Genomic DNA, 6,822 nt, shown 5'->3' on the forward strand with positions numbered 1-6,822 from the left:
AAACATTTTGGGGAAATTCCAATTGGAGATGAAAGCTTATCTTGAGAGCTTTCCAAAGACAGGTTATATGCCCAATTCCGTTGTAATACGTGGGAGATATGCTCATTTGAAGCTGAGCGGTTTGCCCAGTCCGATAGGAGCGGGTGCGCATCCTATGAGGAGCGCCCGCTCCAAACTTTCTGGAACGATTCTGCCATATTTTGCTGCAGCTAGGAGTGCCCGTGCACGAAATTGGAGCGCCCGCTCCTCTGCACGCTGCTCGACTTTTTGCGGAGCTTCCTAGGCAATTTAGTAAGGGGTATAAATAGATTTTTTGCTCATTTTAGAGGGGGAATTTCATATTTTCAGTAGTTTTAGGTTATTTTTAGGTTTTTAGAGAGATAAACTCTCAAATTTTGGAGAGAGAAAGTGAGAGAAACAATGGTTTTCATGGATTTTGGATAATCAAAGGAGGAATTTGATGGTTTGAAGATCTCCATTTTATATCAATGAGCATTTCTTACTCTCTTCTCTCTTTATGCTTTATTAATTGCTTTGTTAATCATGTTTGAGTAGATTTTCTTCTACTAGGTGTTGAGTGAAGCTTTGTTATGGTTAATTGAGTTATTTGAGATAAATTTGATGATAATTGTGTGATTAAATTGATTGAATTGATGATGGCATGTTGTTTGTTTTAGATTGGATTGATCTCCCAAGATAGCAAACTTAATTGCATGTTAATTCTAGTTTGACAAGGGATTGTGAATTAGAATTTATATATTTGATTGCATTTTGGGTAAATTTCTTCTATGCACCTAGTCAATGAGGGATCTAGGCTAGGAATTTGAGAGATTGCTCTTGATGGTAATTAATTCCCATTTTAATTCTTTCTTTGCATGATTGATTATCAAATCGATTCCCATTAACTTGTTAACTGTTCAAAGTGGATCTTTGCCCCTAGTAGACTTTGTAATATCTTGATCTTTATATGTGTGTTAGTGTAGTTGTAGTGTCCACTATCCATAAACCGACTTCGGCGTAGCTTAAGCATTAGATCGAGAACAATCCAACATTACCGTTCCTTGTGGTTCGACTCCGAACTTACCACTAGACTTGTTTAGGGGTTAGTTTAGGATTATAATAAATTTTGTTTGGCCGTGAGGAGGTTAGTCAACGACATAATTTCCCCGCGCTCAATAACCTCGTCGATAAACTTCTAAAGCACCAAAACCATCAATAATACGCTGATCTTCATAAAACAGATTTACACCATTTCTTAGAGAACAAGCAGTTATGACATTTATTTCTCGAGAAATATGGAGTACGGCACACCATTTTTTAAGTCTATGTCGGATCAACATCACAGTACATGGTTTCATTTCTCTGAAGTAGGTTCTAGCAAATAAAGCCGGAACAATCTGCACAGAATAGTAGTTTGTGAGAGGTTAACCATCAAGAGCAAATAATGCCTATGTATGAATAGAAGGAAAAAGGTGAACAGAAAGGGAACAATGAAACAAATTATCTAGATAACAAATCAAACATACTAGAGTTCCTTCATTAATATATGGTGCACGGAATATATGCCTAAAAGATGGAGCAGAGATTCTCTGTTGCATTGCAGATAGATGAACATCAAGTTCTGAATTGGTTAGTGCAGGTATCCTTTCAAAGTTATCAACCCTTGGTAGCATGGCATTTAGATTTGTCTTTTCTTCACCAAGAAAGGCAAATATACGTGTGTGAAATATGGCATTTGCTTTAAAATACATTATTAGCTTATCTCCAACTTCGATATCATTGTCCGATATAAAGTTCCTCCATCCTTCTCCAATACATATACGCCTAATTCCACTCGCATTGCAAGATTTCTTAAGAGTTACATTCCATGAGAGCCCGTCAACACCTTGAATTTTCCACATTGATTGGCTAGAATATGATAGAAATTAGGAGGGATTTCCTGAACATACACATACAAACAGTTAACAAACAAACATTTGCATTGTACAAAAAGAAAACAGCTTAGCAAACTAAACAGCAGTAAACTTCACACACTGCAGAAGATTGATGCTTTTCTTCTATTCTAATTATCCATTTCATTACATAATTCTAATTAGCCTGGCAAAACAAATACACCTACAGTTAAATTATGATCATTCCAAGAATTAAACAAGAAATTTTATTTCTAGATACACATACCATTATTCAAACTCCAACTAGAGCTGCAATAATCTGCACTACACTCTGCAGCAAATCTAACCCCCTATATATAGTAGCCAAGGTAAACTAATTAGTTTTAGAGTAACTACAAGCTCCACAGCAACTGTGACCATGTGAACCTTTACGTACATCAAGTGCACTAAGACTAGATTCTTTATCATTACAAATGTGCAGTGCATAGGATTTTAACATGACTTCTTCATAAACGCAGGGATCTTTTCTTATATTCAAACATACCCATTGATTCCTGTAAACTGGCTGCATGGTTATTGCATTGTAAGGTCATATCTAGACTTGTGATATCAGTCTTGCTGTAGTGATTGAGGTAATTTTCCCTTATCGATAACCACATATAACTCATGTTATAATTTATTCCCTAACAAGTCATATAACCATATGAAGACTCCTTACACGAATCTTTGAAATAGAGGCTTAATCTTTTCTATATTCACGTTGCTACATGTGAATTTTAAATAACGAATACTACATGGACCATACAGATTCGCGAAAATTACTTATCGAACCGTCGAGGGGGCACGCGCGTAACGCGTGCTCCAACGACTAGTCCTTAAAAATGTTTGTTCACCTAGTTACCCCTATTAATATTATGTTAATTACCTCTAAGCTATTCTTTTGTGTGATTTAATGATTTATCTCTTATGAATAGTGTTTGGACTATTATACTCTTTAAATTGTTTTCAATTTATTTGCCTGCATTAATGTTATTATTATTAATTATTGTATTATTTTTTTCTATAAAAAAATCTCTTAACAATAGTGTGTAGAAGATGATGCACTTAAAAAGCGTTCTGAAATGGCTAGATGTAGCGTGTGCGTCGCTCGCGTCAATCACCTTGAAAAAAATTTAAATTATTATTATTAGAGAGAATAGATCGATTTCAGTGTTTGATACTAACAATAATATAGTTTACAATTTTTTTAACAGAATAAGATAAACATTTTAAAATGATGACATTATTTATAAGTTTGGAGGAAAATATTTTAATGACAACATAACTAGTCTAATATTAAGATAGGATAATATCATTGCTATTTATAGATTCTTATGACCATTCCAAATCTTTGATGTCCAGTTCTTTACTACTAAACGATTATGGGCTTGTTTTCTTCAGCTTATTTTCAGTTCAGTTCAATTTAGCTCTAATAAGTGCAGTTCAGTTCAATTCATTTCTTATCTTAATTTCCTTCTCTCATAAAATATTCAGTTCAGTTCAACTAACTTCAGTTCAATTCAGCTCAATTCAGTCAATCAGAACAAACCCTATATATTCTTTACTGAACAACTATATGTTCATTTCGTTTTTTTTTAAAAAAAAAGATGCACGGAGTATCGTGCATCCGCCTCCACATAAAAAATTTCAATAAAATCTACTCCAAATGATAACATTATGTTGATTCTAGAAAGAAGGTACGTAACAACTTAACTACCGAGTACTCATAACAATAGATTAACTACCAATGACTACTCATAATTAATTGATACAACAATGAATCAACCATAGCAAAATTAACTTTCAATCATCAAAATAGGTAAATCTAAACTAATTAATAAATTACATGATACATACACATATAAATATAAATATATGTGCATGGTTGTCCCTAAGAATTTATTGACTCGAATTTATATATAGTCCTTTCTTCTTATCCTCGTTTATGATGAAATGCAATTCATTGCATTGCATTAGACGTTCTGCCGCAAACAGTAAAATAATTTATAGTACCACTTTCTCTTTTACGGACCATTATTATACTCTACTTTTCTTTTTCTTTTTCTTTTTTTTTTCTTTTCCTTTTTTTTAAAAAAAAAAATAAATAAATTATAATACTCTACTTCAATCTGCATGGTTGATTGATTCTGGTTGTTCATCATACTTTATTTTTTTTGGTTGTTGACGATACTTTAAAGTCTTTCTGACAACACGTCTTTCCTGTTGACCTATTCCATTCCAATCCCCTTTTCTATATCCTCATACCATCTTACTTAAATAATACACCAACGAACTAAATTTAAAATTACTTTTGTTCAGTTTAAAGTTGTCGCATTGTCCTAATCTCTTATGATTAAGCATATGATGTAGTTTTATGAGTAAACTCCTTATTAGTTACTTTCTCTGTTCTTTTTTACTTAACCTGTTTTTTTTATCACGCTTGCTAATGCAAAACTTTAACGGTCAATAACTTTAATTCTCCATAATTAAAAAATATAAAAGTTATATATTATGATAGTTCTTATTGAGATGAATTCAAAATGATCCAACATGAATATGTTTTTCCTTACATATTATTCACAAAACACGGTCAAATGAGGGGTGGTGAATAGTGTAAAAGTCAAATCAGGTCAAGTAAAAAAGAACGGAGGAAATACAATTGTTTTAAATTGATCGATTCACCACTTTATTAAAATTACGGATTATTCTATATGGTAGTCATCATTTTATACTAAATTTTATTGGCTGATTTTTTTTAAATGTCAAAATAAACCATTTATCTAATTTTATAAATTCATTTATCAATTTTGAAATATTTTTTGAATTTTAAAAATATTTTCAATATTAATTTACAAATTTAATTTTTATTACGGTTGGAATTGAAAAAATAATTCACAAATTAATTGAAAATATAAAAAAAAATAAAAAATAAAAAATAAATTTTAAAAATAAGAAAAAATATTTAGGATGAATACCATAGAAGTTTCATAAAATTACACATTTGAGTCTTATATATATATACGGAGTACATATGCATATTTAGGAGTAGGAGATTTTACCTTCTCCATTACTCCTCAAGCACTAGGTTGATTGTTATTTAGCCTAATAGAATCCTTCTACTCATCGAAGAAATGGTTTTAAAAATGCAAATGTAACAAGTTTCCTTTGAAAGTTAACATATTACATGTAATTATACATCTAGTAGTTGATGATTGTGAATTGACTCAATCTATAATAACTTTATTATACATCTATTCTAAGTTACTCTTTTGTAATATTAGCAATTATTATTCAAATTATCATGATGAATCCACTCTTTTAAGAGTTTGACTATTAAATTTTACACATAAATGACATAATTAAAAGGTAATTAATTGACTCAAAACAACACTTCATGTTATAAAATAAATTATGACCTATTCTCTTCACCTTATTTTTAGTTCAGTTCATTTCTTAATTTCTTTCTCTCATAAATTTTCAGTTCAATTCAGCTCAGTTTAGTAAATCAGAACAGACCCTTACTCTACAAATATTATATAGTGTACAATTTATTTACGAAATTTGTGTTAACTTCAAATTGGGAAGTAGTATTATATATCAAGCCGTGATTAAATACAAGTTTTAATAAATTGTACCAAATTGTCGATGATATTTTGTAATGTAATGAATTTAGTAAAAAAAAGGGACCCACTTCGAATCTTACTCGACGTGCCAGCAAGTATTATTAGTGTCTGCCGTCTATTAAGACATGGCTACCAATTAAGTTTCCTTCTCTCTCTTAAAGTTATGATCATCATGTGAACATAAAAAAACAAAAGATTAGTTCTTTACAACTTATACCAACATAATAAAGGACAAATTTTAATTTATTTCTTTTACGTAGTATACTTTGTATGAATTTATTTGATTTTACTATCAAGTTGAAATATAGTTAAGTTTATAGTTAGGATAATATTGAACAGTCAAACATAAGACATGTGTAGCATGTCTTGCGCTGATTGATGAAGCTAAGGGTCATCATTTATTTATCTTTTGAGGTTTATTATGCTTTTTTTTTTAAAAAAAAAAGCCTCTACAATAGAGATCAGCGTATGATTTCATTTTCTGGCCCTTCACTTAGGGTTTGTTCTCTTACGTTGAAATTCAGCTCAATTCAGTTCAGTTCAGCTCAATTCAGTTCAGTTTAACTCCTAATTTCCTTCTCTTATAAAATATTCAGTTCAGTTCAGTTCATCTCAGCTCAGTTCAGTTCTTTTCAGTTCAGCTGAGTTCAGTCAATGAGAACAGACCCTCAAAGGTTAAGAGAAAAGTATTAATAATGATACTCCCTCCGTTCCTATATATATGAAATAGTTTGGATGATGTACGTGTCAATCTATAAGTTTGACTTTTGACCAAAAAAAAAAAATATTTGAAATTTACATTGATATTGATTAGATAACATCTTACACAATGATTAATATTTGACTTTTACATATTAGTATAATAAAAATGTAATGAATGTTGACATATAAATAGTGTCAAAGTAAAACTACATGTGGCTAAAGAAATAGTCCGACCAGTAAATTAGGAAGTAAAAAAGGTTAAAAGAAGATGTGCATAAGGAAATATCTTTACTCTTTGAGGTAGTAGTAAATGAGCATCGATTTTGTAGACCAAATTTTGTACATTTTTATGAGTTTAGATTTGAATTTGATCTACAATCCACTCAATAGACAGGTTAGCCCAAACTTGATTAAAAAATTTATATTCAACATTTTTTTAAAAACATCTAATGATTCTTAAAGTACTTGATTTGTATAAACAAATGACAAAAGTTTGTGATACTTTTAAAAATGTGAGAATATGTTGGTTCAAATAATGTAATCTACATTTCTCTCATTATTTGATG

Source organism: Chenopodium quinoa, unplaced genomic scaffold, assembly GCF_001683475.1.
Source record: "Chenopodium quinoa cultivar QQ74 unplaced genomic scaffold, ASM168347v1, whole genome shotgun sequence".
Lineage (NCBI taxonomy): Eukaryota > Viridiplantae > Streptophyta > Magnoliopsida > Caryophyllales > Amaranthaceae > Chenopodium > Chenopodium quinoa.